General features: G+C 45.4%; 1 long non-coding RNA gene across 1 annotated transcript in view; it reads right to left on the bottom strand.

The window, feature by feature from the left end:
• The window catches only part of LOC142814624 (uncharacterized), a 55620-nt gene that overhangs the window by 37455 nt on the left and 1220 nt on the right, over positions 1-16945 (bottom strand). The gene's annotated exons all lie outside the window — the stretch shown is intronic.

The raw sequence follows: 16945 nt of genomic DNA, 5'->3' as shown, positions 1-16945 counted from the left end.
GGGTTAGGACGTGCTTGAAAGGTTCGTGATAAGCTTTGGTTGAACTCTACGCTGTCTATCTACGCCCAGGAAGGACGCATCATCAGTGAAGAAAGACCAGGTTACGCTCTTACGGCTGACTAGCGTCACTGTTAATTAAGTTTTACGCAGCTACTATAAATTTCATGTATCAGTGGCTACGCTATACATGTCGGTGCATTGCCATAGATGTCTGTGCCATTCTCTACTCCTTCCCTTTGCCTTCTCACATTCACATCACTTTTCACCTCGACTTCCCTTTCCTGACCTATTGTTATATACTTTAGACGACTGTGTACGCATACCCTCTTACACTCCTCTTGAATACCCCCATGCCTGCCCCCTCTGAACCCTAGTTCGCCAAAGCTCACAGAGATTGCAGAGAGATAGAGACCTGAAGGTTCACATCACGTCGCTTGCCTGCGTAACGGTAAGCGACGACATGAGACAGCATACGATTGCAAAGTAAGGCAGTGTACGACAGTAGGGCCCATAAAGCGCTCATAATGGAGTTGAAGCAAGTGGGAACAAATGTTCCACGTTAACATGAAGGGACCTCGTCACCTCGTCCGACAACAACTGTTACCCTCCACATCACAGTGATGTGAACAAATGCTACGTGAAAATTACCAGTTCTGCGCAGGCCTGGCGTTGTTTTTTTTTTTTGCCCTCTCTTAATCCCGCAATCATCACTTTTCACATACGCGCTACGCTGCTTCGAACACAGCGTTAATAAGAACATGCTTTTGCCCATCCTTCCGCCTGATTCACTTCTACATACGGGCAAATTATCGCTGTGTCTACGCTGCCTGCTCTCTGCAGGCTGCCATGCTACTTTGTTGCCGTAGCAGTGAACTTTCTTCTGTAATTTTTCATTCGCTTTTAACTCAAGCTCCTGATAGGCGAGGTCCGGACCGGCAATGTCGCGGTGGGTAACGGCAGGTACGCGGTGGAGAGAGAACAGCGGCCGGAGGAAGAGGCGTATAACGATGGCGCCACCTGCTGATCGTTTCAAGCTTCAAGCAGGGAACGCAAGGCGCTAGTCTTGTGCCTAGCCTAGGGAGTTTCTGATGTCTCCGTTTTCTGATAAAAAGGTCGGGGAGAGAACTGAGGGAACACCCTTCATCCTCTCTCTTGTTCTCTTTCCCTTTGACTGCTCTCTCAGTCGCCTTCTCTCTGTCCTTCAGGTCTCTCTCTCTGCAATCTCTGTGAGCTTAGGCGAACCAGGGTTCGGAGGAGGCAGGCACGGGGGTATGCAAGAGGGGTGTAAGAGGGTGAAGACTCCTCTCTCAGGAGATCGAGGCAAGTGCCGCCAAAAACGGAGGAAGAGGGCGCCAGTCGGGAGCCACTATGTGCTATGTTGTAATCCGTGGCGGTGGCGCTTCTCCGCGATTTTGCTTCTGTTTTACTTCGCTCGGTCCGTGCCCGTGTGGCGCCGCACGGTGTGCCCGTGCCGCGCTTTCGAGGTGCCTCTGGAAGGCTTGCGGGTGACTCCCATTAACGAATGCTGCAGCAGGCAACAGCTCACCACTACACTGCTCTCTCGCTAGCCAGTCATACAGCAACACGCTTTAAATATAAAAAGTGTCTATTACCATATCTTATGAATATAATGCATTGAAACATAGAAAATTCTATCGAGAAAAGCCTCTGGAGGCCCCTTTTGCTGTTTACGTGAAAACATTGTTTCCGCTGTGGCACAAGCCATAGATAACGAGAATGCATGATGGTCTGTTCAACGGCGTCCCATACAAAATGAACTGGCTATGTTTTACAAACTTCTATACGCCGTCGTATGGCTACTAAGGGTTAAGGATGAGAGCCGTGCATGTACGTGAGGAACCCGAGTCTACTTGCTGTGATGGGTGGAGAGCAAGAACAGGTGGGAGGCATCAAGGCATCACTCTTATTTTTCACCCATAAGTGGCAAGGTTGCCAGGAGGACGTAGCCTTTTTAAGGCTTTTATCAGTGCCGTAAGCTCCCTTACAAATCCGCTGTCAGCCCAAAGCTATTTCGGAGCGAAAATTTTTGTCACAAAGGCAAATTAGTGTCATTTGCTTTCTTTCGGAAGTAAATGTATACAGTGCGCCACCACTCATTACGGCTTTGATAATGCCGCGATGGACCATCGTCTATAGAAAAGCTCAATAATCAATGCACACGTTTGCTGAATCCGTCGCTCTCCATGTGGACAGTGAGCAAATGCTCGAAAACCAACAGACAAATAACTTTAATGAGGCGTGGTGCCGAGGATATAGTAAACAAGAATCCACTGAAGCCCTCGGCACGCCGCTGGCTGCTGCCATGTCGGAACTCGGATGCCATGCCTCTTCTCACTTTCACCGGCGCTCTGAGCAGCGGTTGATTGGAAATGCATCGAAACGCACGCACGGACAGTTATAATGGTTGCCAGAACTCCCCACCCCAAATTTCTTGCAGCGCCCCTGGACAAGCAGACGACACGTCGGCTTTGGTCTGGTCGGGATCATGTTCGATGTCATGAACTTGAGCGTTGAGGAACCACACGTTAAGAAGAGCAATAGTGAACTTGATCGAGCGGAAAACTGATGGACGGACGGACGGACGGACGGATGGATGGATAGATGGATGAATGAATGGATGGATGTGACTGTACCCTTTCGATCGGTCGGTGGCTAACGCCACTAAGCCGTAATACTTAGTGAACCAAAACTACAATTCATTTTTTTTAAATAGTGAGGTTGAGGATTCGTCCTTTGCAGTGAAGGATTTGTTTTTCAGTGGTGCCTTGACTTTAGCCACCAATCAGATAACCTCCTTCTAGTCAGTTCTACCCGCTTGAAGTCTATTTTGCCCTCCCTGTCCCTAAACCCCAGTGCCTTGAAAAACTCTGTGCCATAATCCTGAAATATAGGGTGAAGACCTTTACAAAACATTATCAAGTGTTCGGTAATTTTCTCCTCCTCTCCACAGCCACTGCAAACCGTGTCTACCCCTTCGTATTTGGCCCGATATGTCTTGGTTCGCAATACTCCCGCCCTGGCCTCAAACTACCCCGAGTATTATAATAGATCCTTTCTTTGGCAATATCCCGCTTAAGAGTTCGATACATCTCTAGTGCGGACTTCTTAATCATGCCAATTTTCCACATATCGGTCTCAGCTTCCTTCACCTTCTTAACCGATAATTCTTTTTGGTTTGGCTCCCTGTTGCTTTCTAAGTATTTAGCAGTCAATTTTCTGATTCGCCTTCTCCATTTTGTATCGACATTCTTCATGTACGGGTAGCCGAGTACATTCCTAGCCCAACGCTTCCCCATTTCTCTCAATATACTTTTCAAATTTTATCTTGCTGCTAGCTTCTCTACCCTCAAATGATGTCCATTCCGTATCACCTTGTACTCCCTGATTTGGTGTATTCCCGTGAGCTCGCCTACGTATTCCACCTATTTTACGCCTTGGGCGGCAGCGCGCATTCTAGTGAGCATTGTTGGCATCAGCGGAGAGAAATGACTTCCGCGTTGACCGGAGAAGTGCACACCGGCAGCACCGGCGTACCCGCCGGTGGCCACCCGAGAAAACATCTGAATAAAAAGCTTGCCGAGCAAGCTCCTGAAAAAAGCAGAGAGATCGCAAGTCATCGGACAGCCATGTACAGAGTCATGCATGCCATGTATAGCGCAGGATGTGGGTGAAAAGGGGAGAAAAGAGGAGGGCTGGTGGTAAAGCATAGCATAGGCTACGTAGGGAGTCACTTAGGCAACAGTATGCACAACATATCTATGTGGCATATGAAAGGTCGATGAGGGGGAGGAGAGTCAAAAGAAAGCTCCAGTAATATTTGATAAGGAATGTGGAAATTTAACATTCCCTAACCTGAGCCTCAAGCGTTTTGCTTCCGTCGAAATGCGGCTACCGCGGCCCGGATACTATCTTCGACAAGGCACCAGAGTGCTATAGCAAATTGTCCTCACAGGTGGATGCAAAACATCACCCTTCACTGTGAATGACCTCCCCTTGTTTGTTCATATAGCCTTACTGTTTATTTAAGTTTAATCATCTCGATGTCATGAATGTCCTGTCTCTGTTGTACAATTTTGCATTGTACGTCACTGCATATGCAATAAGTTCTTTTCGCTGTATATAACAGCTTGCATTGTACATACGCATTGTTCACCATTGTCCATTTTTATGTGTGCACATAAGCTGTGTATAATATATCCGGAAATGAAATTCTCTTAAACTATATACTGCCATGGCGGATGTATTTGTTTAGGTAATATTCGCGTCTGCAGAAGTCAAAATAGTACATGAGAGTTGTAGATCATACGCGAGGACTCCAGCGTTATTGTTTAGTTGTAGGGGTCACGGAACGAATACATATAGCTATAAAAGTCCCCCACAACGCACATTCTTGTTTAATCTTTCTGTCCCATCGTATGTTTCGTTATTCGTTCGATCAAGAGATATTTTGAAGAACTCTGTGTTTCGCAGACAGGAAGCACCGATAAAGAAACTATGGTGGCTTGACGTTGGCATTGCTACAGCTGATATTTGTGAACCTGGTGACGCTAAGATATGTGTTGGAGTATTTGCAAGGCCCTATCACCAATTCTACCATTCTTTTCACTGACATAAGAAGCGTTATTAAAACAAGCGAAATAAATGAAACGCTTTCGCTTAGCAGAAATACCGCAACGGGTTTGGCATATCTCCAAATGTGAGTAAGCGCCATTTCAGCGATCAAAGTAGGGCCGTATAAGCCAATTACAAGAAAAGACGTGACTACAGTAAAGATTACCTACTTCATTAGGGGTGACTCGGGAATTTTTTGTTAGTGCGCCTGCTCAAAGCTGAAATTCACTGGTTGAGCTAACGATTGAAGTTGCCAGGTTTAGTATGACAAATGTGTTTCCATATACTTTTACTGCCAGTTATAATTGTATAGAGAAGTAATTACCATGCAGGTCATGGCGCGACAAACGTAACCGTAGAAATTGCCTTGAGCGGAGTGAGCATACAATTCTAGCTAACGGCAACCTACAAACCTTATGCAAACATTCGTATAGCTGGCCCCGAGGTTGTGCAATGCAGCGCTAGTGTTGCTACCATCAGCATTCCTAATTTTCAACCTTGAACATTTGCGTCGCGAGTATTGCGTCACATGTCACTTCTTTTCGCATACGAAATGAGGTGCATTCTGTACCGCTGTTGAGGCAGCAGAGACTCGCTACACTGAGTGTTTCTAGGCTCTCAGAGCACATTGATGCACTTCTGCGCTGTCATTATACGCCTTTTGACATCACATTCATGTGATATCTGTGTTCGCTCACTAGACCTAACCAAAGTGGCTATCCTCAGTGCACGTTACGCCACTAACCACCCCGTTGTGATAATTATGTTGGAGAATGTTAAATATAATTACGTCAGAATTCCACCAGATTGTGCTTTGTGGCCCGAGGCTAAAGACGAGAGCGTCTCAAAGCACTGCGAAGAAAATCGCAATGCTCTGAACAACTAGCGGAATGTGTTAAGCGTATTCGATATCGACCAGTCGAACGGAATTCGCGTCGCGGAGTGCCATAGATTACTCGAAAGCGAGAGGCGAGACTGTACGATGATGTGATAATTATTAGGAGGAATCAGGCCACTCGCACAAGAGAATGGCTCAACGGAACCACAGAGGCTTTAAAGGACCAATAGACGGAACTGGCAAAGACGTTGCAAATTTAGACGCAGAATGAAACCATTTGCAGTCGAGAGTACAGTTGGTAACCTGTATCGGTGCAGCGATGAGACACTCACACATTAATATCCACGTCTGGCCGAACCACGGCCGTGGTAGGTCTCCGCACTGGAATAGTATGGTGCGTTGCCCAGAATATAATAAACGAAAGACATTCCTCGGCTGCGCCAAACGAGCTGTTGCCGAGTAAACGCCTGACACAGGAACAAGTCGGAACAAGAGCACGAGTTTTCCGTAGCCGCACAGCAGGCTCGACCGGGAAATTGGATTACGTCATGGCAGCTCAGGTTATGATGATGATGTTGCTGTTGATGTTGCAGCTGATGTTGCACCGTCATACAATTTTTAATTGAGACTCTTTAATTGAGAGCTTGGACAAAAGCACGAGACCATCTTTTTAGAAATCCCTCCTCCCCTAACAAAAACAACTGTGTTTTGAAATCGTGTATTACAATATTGTACATTTTCCATGAAATTGGCCACTGGTTTCTTCCAGCCTTGGCTTCATTTACTGCTAGCGCTTTATTTTCCCACAAGGCAAAGAGTATACGGCGATCAGCAAAAAGTGTGCTAATGCCATTTCGGACACCTTTTCCTCTCAATCAACCTATTCCCAGTTAGTGGTATGATCTGTCCACGAGGAATCCAAATATTTGGGCCATGCACTGATCTGATTTTACGTGTGTTTTGAAAAAGTGGGTAACCATGGGGTAACGATTTATAAGAGTACTAGGTACTCTACTATGGGAGAGCATAAAGCCATCCTGTGGGTTCCACACTTCATGAGGCCCTGTTGACTCGCCAACGCTGCATCGGTGCTCACAATGATCTCGTGTGTTTAGAAAAAGTGGTTAACGATTTGGAGTACTTGGTACTCCACTATGGGAGAGCATAAAGCCATCCCGTCGAACATCTGCTCGTATCACTCTGCATCTCATACTCTGAACACTGGTGACAGGTTGTCATTCTTTAGGGGGCATAGCTTACAATTATTGAAGAATACCATCTCACTCCCTTAAAATATGGCTGCATTTTCTCCATTGTACCTACCAAAAATCCCAGTGTAATTCATTTGTAAAGAAATCTCAAGATTGTAACTTTTAACTTTTTGTGCTTCATGCAGACTTTCCATTTTTTACTCTTTAATACACTTTCTATAAAAACAATATAGCAACAAGTCAAAGTATAGCCTGATGAATTAGTCCTAACGCTGATTGTGATGTGGCTTTGATTGCAGCTGTGGTTCTGACTGCAGCTCTTGCTGCACCCTTGGTTTGGTTACGCCACTCATACTTCCGTGTCCATGTGCTCTGCTGCAATCTTGTCCTCAGCAATCGACTAAGACATGTCCTTTCTGGGCATCAGAAGTGAAAGTGTCGCCTGTGAACAGTGCGCCACAGTGAACTACTACTGCTTCGAAAGCACAACACTCTGACGACAGCAGCGGCTTCCTAACAAGACGAACGGTCTCACATCATCTTCTTAATCATCTCATTTCTTCCTGTGTCTCGGGACAGTCTTTGAACGAGCTGTCGTGCAACCATAGGCCTTTGAAGCAGTGGAGCACCGTGGCAATGAAGGACTCTTCAGCATACGTTTCGGCGCAAAGCGAGCAAAGTTTCGTGCTCTGATACAAGACACTCACTTGTCCAATCGTTTGTGACATCGGAGTGGCCTTAGAAGGATTGGTCGTACAGGATGCCGAAAATGGCGTTCCTTGAAATGCAATGGCAGAGTTAGTTTTACATACCTCGAATGTTAGTTTAATACAGCGACATCTGCCCATGACATACCTATAAATTATACCAAAGCCATCAACAACTGCTTTCATGAGACTGCCCAAGTCTGTGCTGTAAATAGAAATGTCCATGTCGTAAAGGACATACAAAGCAAGTATTTGTGCTCCCGAAGAGAAATCCAAGGGTAATAAATAATAAATCAAGTGAACAAGGAAGAACACAACTCACATTCTATTAGCATGTCAGCTCTGTTCATTTTTGCGAAAAACCAAAGAAGTTTATTGCTCTGGCTTTGGAACGTAAGCGTGGTGTTCTGGGGTACTTAATTGCGTGGGCTCGTTGGCATATTTTTGCGCCGTCCTGATATTTATGTGAAATCGTTGGGTGTTGTGCTTCTTCAAATAGTAAATACACAACATTGCGCACGTGGTCCAATCACAGTAGACCACAGATATCGCGTTTCAGACAAATAAGAAGGTCGCCGCAAATGCAGGACGCTGCTTCTCCCCCTTTGGTGTTCAGGGGCAGTACACAGTTAGAATTTTATTTATGTTCCACGACTGCATGCATGCCATACCGGTGGTTTTGAATGTTTACTTTGTGTGCTTTTTGTGCCTTATAAAATTGTTGTATAGATAAATACGCTAATTGATTAGATTCTTGTTCCCAGCTGCATTATAATTATTATTTGCCGTCTGTAATTGAAAAATTTAGGGTTGTTTTTGCTTCTTACGGTTCAATTTTATCTTTGCCGTTTGCGAGACTTGAAGAACAGTAGTAAACTACATAAATAATTAAGTGAAAAGCAAGCTTTAGTAAAATTTTCTCATGCCAACTTGCAGGTTCTTCTGGGGTCGTCAACTGAGTTGCACTGGGATAACGGTGAAGAATAAGTCACATTCCAGTCGCCACCAAAAATTTCGTCTTTCCAGAACGGGTGAGAGTTTTAACTACTTCAAATCTGCGTTCATCAAATTATTTACAATATTTGAATATGTCACTTTTAGCACTGCTCTACAAATCATTAGTTTTGGGCTTACGCTCTTCTCTCCTATCCGATTTTGAAGCAAACTCGCAGAAAAAGTACGCCCTGAAGCTTATGACGGATGTCAATCATCACCATGAGCATGCGCACAGCTGCCATCCCATAATAAAGGGGAGTGATTCATCTTGCCCATTTCTTACTCAGTGGGACCGACCATTGTTTAATCTGCAAAGTGATGGGCACGTAGGTTTTTCACAATAATTGCACTCAAGAACCACTGATGTTGCAGTTCAATAAATACGCACTTCCCCTTTTAGGACCCCGAAAAGGCGTGTACAGAGGCAGGTGATTCTGCGGAGCTACCCATTGCTTCATTTTATTCTTGGCACCAGTTGCAAAACTCCTTTTCTTTGGGACTCGAGCAAAGGGAGTATGGTAGTGCGATGCGTTAAAACTCAGCTGCTCCCAACACAGAACCGTGCCTATGCCTATAATGGTCCCGTTTATTGCGCTAAAGTGGCAAACAAATTTGATTACCAATATTTATTGGCCTGTTGTATCGACCCTAACAAAGAATCTTTAAAAATTCACCTTCGCATCGGCAAATGAAGTTAGTTTTTTATAATATTTTTCTGTGAGGCTCACATTTTACGAAATTCAATTTTCTGTTGGCGTTGGTAGTTTACAAGGAAAAAAAAGGCGGGCCCACAAAAGAAAGGTTCTGGTGCTAATGGCATCGATTTAATAACGTTCAGATTGCATTACAAATTTGTTGGTGCCAACGTAAGTAATTAGAAATGCGGTAACAATACTAGGTAGTCATTGCACTGTTCTCAAAATGAACATTCCGTTAAAAAGAATAGAAGAGAGAGAGAGATAGAGTATATAAAATACGAGACCTATTGACTGGGCGCATACTTCAACCTGACACTGAAAAACTATTACTGAAAGCTCTTAAAACAAAACAAAACAAAGCAACAAAAGAAACACGCATACATACATACTACGCCTATCTTCTAACTGTGGTAGGAGAAACAAGGTGTTGGCAAGAAGTTCCTCAGTGTTGTCCTGCGCCCTCTCTTGCTTGCTCGTGCGCCTCAATTTGGAAGGGAGTGGTAGGATCTGCTCATATGGAAATGGAAAATTCAGAGTTGCCGCGGTAGGTTCTCAAATTGAAGAAGAAATGGATTTCTGGCCTGATTCATCGAATGTGGGTCTGAGCCGTGGTTTTAGGGGAATAATAGAACAAGGAAAAGTTCATCCTGTGCTGGCTGGAGAGACGAAGATTCAATTTTTAAGCGGGAAAATATGGGGAAACGGGAAGCGAAAAGTGGACGTGGGGACCAACGAAAAAGCGCCTTGAAAGCAAGGTGACGTTGACGGTATGGTATCTAAAAAAACAAGTGAGAACAAGAAAAAAAATACCCGGAATCGTTTGTATTCTTGAGCAGTGACGAGTACAGCGAGACACGAGGTTCGTGCATGTAGGAAGCGCACTTCGAGGACGACGCAAGCGAATGGATGCTTGCTCCGAAAACCTAGTGCCACTTTCCCCTCAGCAAAAAGAGGAATGTCTTGGTAGCTCGAAGTACACGCATTCGTAACTAAGGAAACGAGCAAGCGAGAAAGCAGATACACAAAGAAATGTCACTGAAAAAAATAAATTCAAAAGGAAGCTAGGCAAGCAGGGCAAGAACGACAAGATTGCCTGAACTTCTTGCCAAAAGAAACAGCGAGAAAAGGGGTCTCGCGGCTGCGTTGCTTTCAACACAAGCTTTGCCATATCGCCTTGCCTTCGCACTCGCATACAACAGAATCGCGAGGAGAACAATCTCGCTGAAACTTTCGAACGGCCCGGCAATTGTGGGTGGCATTTCTGCTTTAGAAGGGAGCATGCATCTACAATTTTGAATTGTTTTTTTTTTTGCGCGAAATAGTCAAGCACAGTGTGTATAGAGTTTTCCGCCGAAATTATAGGGTTGACACAGAGTTCCCCGCGGACTCTGGGTCGTTCCGAAACGAGGCGCTGCAACCTGCGATAATTTAGATTAGAAAAGCTTTACACCACATAATGGCGATCGTAGTAATACGGGTATAAAGTTGGCAGCGAGTCTAACTTTCCGCAAATTCGGAGAGCAGCATGGAGTTGGAGACAACTGCCGCGGACTTTTTGTGCGCGTGGCTGTGCGTGGGTTATAATAGTACAGACCCACGCCACCTCAAGCTGGCGGCCAACCGATTTCTATAAAGTGGCTGTTGCGTTAGGTTCCACCACCTGCACTCGGATTGCTCCACAGCTTCGAAAAAAGGAGCTCGGCACCGCTTTTGTTCGCACTGTCGGGAGGTAAGGATATTCCGAAGGAGATAAGGTTGAGCAGGAACGTGTACTACAGAGCATTGAAGGCTGGGAACTTCCGTAGTCTATACAATTTATGTATAGAAAAGAGAACTCCCGAAGTTTATAATTGGCCTCGACAAGTTTAATAATGTGTGATCTACACGTTGCTTTGGAAACTTTTGAAGTGCCGCTTGTTGCAAGGCTCATTTCATACAAAGGCTGAGAGCATTCATCCTTTGCCAAAGTCGGTGGCGGTAGAACTCCACCTTTTTTCGGTAATTAAGTGATCTGTGTGTAAGGGGTACTAGTTATAGTATTGCGTCTTAACAATAGCACCAGGCGCTGCATTAATTTTACAGGAAAGGTTTGCGCCACTGACAAGTTAAGAAAGAGCGATTCAGAGGCCCAGAAAGACTCAGTTTTCTCAAGTGAGGGCTCCTTCTTCGGTCTAACAACTAGACTAGCATTCCATTCTCTTCTTCGCAATCGCCGAAAATCAGTTACGTAGAAAAGGGGAAACCCAGTTAGAAACTGAATTGTGTACTTGTAGTTGGCATAACTAACTTTCTAGATGTGTGACAGCTTGACCAGATGCTGACAGTTGTGAAGTCTCGGCAGCTGCGAATGCGTTTCTCGCTGACTATTCCGCAGTCGCTTATAAAGTAGGCTGTTCAATAAAGTAGGTTGTTCAAATAGGAGAATCGTTCAAGGGACAAGCAAATCATTCCAACAAACAACGAAATCACACGGTAGATTATTAGTATAGCTTTGATCATACTGTAGTTCTATCTTACATGAAATGATTAATATAAATGAAGCGAATGTTGAACCGCCGTTTTAGTAGAGATAGGCTACGATTAACTTGGCCGAGATTTCGATTCTATAGCAAACTGCACACTGTCACAAGCTCACGTCTGATAAGCACTTATAGTCTACTGCTAGATACATCTAAAAGAAAGATGCATCCAACTGCCAACTAGCCCAGTTTTCCATCTTGGACAAGGACTTCGCTTTTTACTTAAATAGTCACAAGGTAAATAAACAGTATTGTAACAATAGGCAACACCTACTCACATGACAGGTTCTCTTCATAAGCAGTTAATGACTTGTCCCGTGACTAATGTCGTAAGAGGTAATGACGGAACATGTTCCCGCCAAAGCTACGTAACAGCTGGTTCGAGACTCAAACCACATAGCACCCAGTCACGTGACTAAAATCACGTCGCATCGATTAAAGCGACTAAAATGAGATGACTAAAACTGCGTAACATAACGTCACAACTAGTCACGTGACATGTGCCCGCCAGAACCACGCACAGTTCGCGTGCGTTGTGAAACTGGAGAACTATTGCCAAGCCTAGCCATATTTGGTCTTAATATAGCAAAAAAACGATGCAAGGTCGAACGCTAGTTCCACCGTTGGTTCCAGACTCGCGGCATTAACGCAAGCACCACACATCTTTTTTTTCGTTTTTTTTCTGATTAGTTGATCGTTATAGTACTTATAGAAAGTTTCGAGATTGCAAGTGTCGTACCTCCAGAAACTTCCAGCCACCCACTTAACAGCTCCTAACTTCGGAACTAAAAGCACAATCTCAAGGTTGTTTCAAGGGTATAAGAAAAGTCTCTATTTAGTTTTTCACATAAAAAGGAACGTGCCTGAAGTTCAAATGAATCTATTGTCATTTTCATGTAGCTCAAAAAAAACATTCATTGGAATATATTTTGCCTAATAAGGGAAGAAAAGTGAAGAAATTTAGCGGGCTATATTGTAAAGCTGTTATTTCTCACCGATGCTAGTACGGCACATCGGTAGATGGAACAGTATGTCCCCGAGGTTTCGCATTATTTCGAAGCTGTATCACATAGGATAACGTCTTTGTAAACATCGCTCGCGTATACTTGAAAACCGACATGCGTCTCAAAGCGGTAGTGAAAAGGCGAAAAAAAAGCTCGCTTCTTGACAGTGAAGATGTTAGTCAAGCTATGGCAGTGGTATTGCAAAAAAAAGAAATAAACCTCACCACCTTACAAACTAAACTACTTTACAGTAAAAAGAAAAAAAACGAGAGCCTCTGCCATCTCATAGGTAACTTATTAACAGCTTCACCATTAGGAAAATCAAGAGAGCACATGCTGGCCCATGACGACAGTTTTTAGATGCGGAGCATCTAATACTGGAGGCTTGTAGTGCGGCGCCGTCCGCAAGCTTCCTCCTCCTTCTTCCACCATCTGTGCATCCCTTCCTCCTCTACACACCGAGCGCGCTTCACTCCTCCACCATCTGTGCACCCTTCCTCCTCTACACACCGCGTGCGCTTCTCCTCTTCACGAACATTCGCTAGCTGTATAATGTAGCGCGCATGCGCCGTCACGCTTCGAGAACATCGGCAGCTGACGCGCGCGCATGCGCCGTCGCGCTTCGAGAACATCGGCAGCTGACGCGCGCGCATGCGCCGTTGCGCTTCTCCCCCTTCTCGAACATTCGACAGCTGACAGTGCATGCGCCGTCGCGCTGTATATATACTCAAGGTCGGCGCTCGATCGCTCAGTTGCCGCTCGTCGGTTGGTTTGTACGGCGCGTCGACGTCCAAGGTCGCGGTGAAATGAATTCCAACGAATCCACAAACACAATGATCGACGTCCCTTCGACCAGCGCCGCCCTTTCGCATACGTGTGTACGTGTTCACTCATTTAACACCCCCTCCTACAACCACGTTAACCAATTTAGCCATCGACCCAAGTAAGTCGCAATTTAACACCCCATTTCACAACCACGTTAACCAATTTAGCCATCGACCCAAGTAAGTCGCACTTTAACACCCCGTTAACCAATTATATGCTCCGCATCCTCCTCAGTGTGCCCCCGAGGGAAGCTGCGGGCAATTTTTTTATGGGCGAAGCTTCTTATAGCGGCACCTGTTCGTCACTCGTAGTCATAGTAGTAGTCGTAGTGTGTAACTAGTATCATGTTTTGACCTCCAAGGTGGTACCTGTGAGAGATTTCTTTTGTGCGTTGTTGAACAATAAAACATAGTGCTCCATGTACATGCCAATAGCTGCTAAGGGGGAATGAGAGACAAGAGAATTTGGCTTTTAGTTAAAGCGCACGCCGTGAATTTTTTATTGTTCTACAACACACAGAAGACAAGAAAGGGTTGCTACGTTATACTCGCTGGGCGCAACCTCCCAGGTTTTAGAAAGGTTTAGCGAGCGTTGGGCCGTAGTGCAATGAATACAGTGAACTAGTATATACCATGGACTCGAGGTGGTAAAGGGTGGGAAGTAGACACGAAGCGCAAGCCGTAAGAAAGTGTGCGTGTGCCTCCTCTCGTTCAGTTCTGGGAATGTGCGCTGGATGGCGGTGCTTCGCTTCCATATGAAGAATATATGATGAAAAGATGCGAGATGGTGGTACTTGGAGTGTTCAATAGGTGGACGAACGGACACGCAGACAGATGCATGGATGGACGCATTGACGGACGCAGGAGCGGATGCCTGGACGAACGCACGAACAGACGCACGCACGGATGGGCGGATGGACGCACGGGCGGCCACATAGACGCCCGCATGGACGGAAGGAAGCAAGAACGAATGGGCGGACGGATGCTTCGCCCCACTCTGCATCATTCACTCCGTGGATATGCTGCCATTTTTTTATACACATTGTACACATCAACGTTCTTAAGGCCGTTTCAGCCAGTGTAGCCATAAACGCATAAACAAAAAAACACTCATTTGGTCCTCTTTTCTAGCAATACTGAAGGTATTGTTCTCAACAACAGTCAATATAAATGTTCATGTGAATAATACGCGCGAGTGTCGCACATAAAGACCTCAATCTTCACTGACAAAAAAAGAGACAGGGTTCGATTGATTTAGCAATACACATGTGGTGTAGTTTTCTTCTGGCACGAGAAACTTTGGACATGAACTGGTGATGCGTAGTCTCCAGAAAAAGAAAGAAGAGGTAGTTTGAACGATGGTGGAATAAACCGTGCTGTGTTTTCGTGACCGATTCTCAGAGTGCTGTAAACGCGCACTATATATACGAACGTGACCTTCCATGGAACCGCGTGAATTTAACACTTTCTGAAACGTGGTTACAAAAACACAGCTCGGTTTATTCCGCCATCATTCAAACTACCTCTTCTTTTTTGTGGAGACTACCCACTGCCAGTTCATGTCCAAAGTTTGTCGCACCAGGAGAAGAAGAAAATTACGCAATACACACATGTGTGAGTTATGTATCGTCAAGTTTTAAAGGCGAAGCATTTCTTAGCGAACTTCGGTGACTTTGAGCGTACCTATCTATCTATCTAGCCGCCTACGACTCTTAGCTCTCCTGACCGTTTCGATAATGGTATGGATACCAACCTTGGTGTGGCGTAACATAATTGTATGAAGAACATATTTGACTAGTCATAACATGAAAATCATGACATGTATATGATAAATGTCATGATTTACATTTCAATGTCCTGGCGCCCTTGCGGTGGTTTCGTTCACATGGCATGTTGCAAAACTGATTGATTGATATGTGGGGTTTAACGTCCCAAAACCACTATATGATTATGAGAGACGCCGTAGTGGAGGGCTCCGGAAATTTTGACCACCTGGGGTTCTTTAACGTGCACCCAAATCTGAGCACACGGGCCTACAACATTTCCGCCTCCATCGGAAATGCAGCCGCCGCAGCCGGGATTCGAACCCGCGCCCTGCGGGTCAGCAGCCGAGTACCTAAGCCACTAGACCACCGATGTTGCAAAACTAGCATGGCATGCCATGATTGCATAGCGAACACAAGCGACCAATTCTAACAGGAAAATCATGACATGCGTGTCATGTAACAACATGACTACATGCCACGCTCATGATGTGTTCGCGGCCGTATCGCTAGCTCCACATGTACCAAACTCAGTTTTACGTGACGCGGACGAACGACATAGGTAAATAACATATCCAAACATGATAAACACGACATGCGTGTCATGTAATAACATGACTACATGCCACACTCATGATGCGCTCGCGGCCGTTTCACTAGCTTCACATATGCCAAACTCAGTTTTACGTGACGCAAATGGAGGACGAAGATGCGCGACTGGTGCAAACATAATAATCATGAGATGTGTGCATGTGAGAACATGACTACATGCCACCGTCAAGGTGCCTATAAATTTCGACGTGACGTGGTGCGAGTGCTCACCGGCGTTCATTTCGTCGCGTCACGCCGGCATTGCCCCGCCAAACGCCGGTCCTGCCACTCGCAGGCGCGCGCCGCACTGCATTGCTTTGACGCATGCGCGTTTCAGCGGCCCCGGCGTCTCTCCGTCACGAAAAGAGGGAGACGCAGTGTTGTCTGGGCAACGCATGTCGCATTTGGCACCAATTGCCATCGGGCAACGCCGATGGACGCTGGTCGCGCCTGACGTCAGGCTATAGAGTGCTCGCGTTTTGCTAACGTATAGCGTCGCTGTACGCAGTGGCGCGCGCATAAATGCTACATTGGAGTATATTGGGCCCTTCATGATGCACTCGCGGCTGTTTTGCGAGCTCCATATGTACCAACTTCGGTGTTACGTAACGTCAATGGATGACGAAAGTATATGAGTGGTGCAAACATGATAATCCTAGCACGCGTGTCATGCAAGAACATGACAACATACGACGCTCATAGCGTGCTCGCGACCGTTTCGCTAGCTCGACATACTAAATTTGGTATCACGTGGCTTGAATAGATGTTGAAGGTAAACGACACATCCAAACATAATAATCAGGACACGGAAGTCATGTACGGCATCATTTACCTCTACTTCGTAACGTTCTGGTGATCTTAAAGTGACATATCAACATTTCTCATTCGTGCTTCGCATACCGTCAATTCCCACTGTACGTGGGGTCTTTCTATTTTTTTTTCATGTGCAAGGGGCAGAAGACATGAAAAGCAAAAGACAACCATCTTCTTTACAGCGTCCTGTTGGGTTAAAGCTTCCTCTCCGGCGAGATCATGAATGCCATGCAAAAAGAAGAAATGGTCAGCTGTTTTCCAGATGCGCATTTACAGGCTTGCCCGGGTTGACCCATAATATTTGTGTAGGTGCACATTTTATTCTCAACAGTTCTCGTTTCAAGTAGGC

This window comes from Rhipicephalus microplus, chromosome 4 (genome assembly GCF_043290135.1).
Source record: "Rhipicephalus microplus isolate Deutch F79 chromosome 4, USDA_Rmic, whole genome shotgun sequence".
NCBI classification, from domain to species: Eukaryota; Metazoa; Arthropoda; class Arachnida; order Ixodida; family Ixodidae; genus Rhipicephalus; species Rhipicephalus microplus.
The sequence above is the reverse complement of the archived record's forward strand: the minus strand, read 5'-3'. Positions and strand labels throughout refer to the sequence as shown.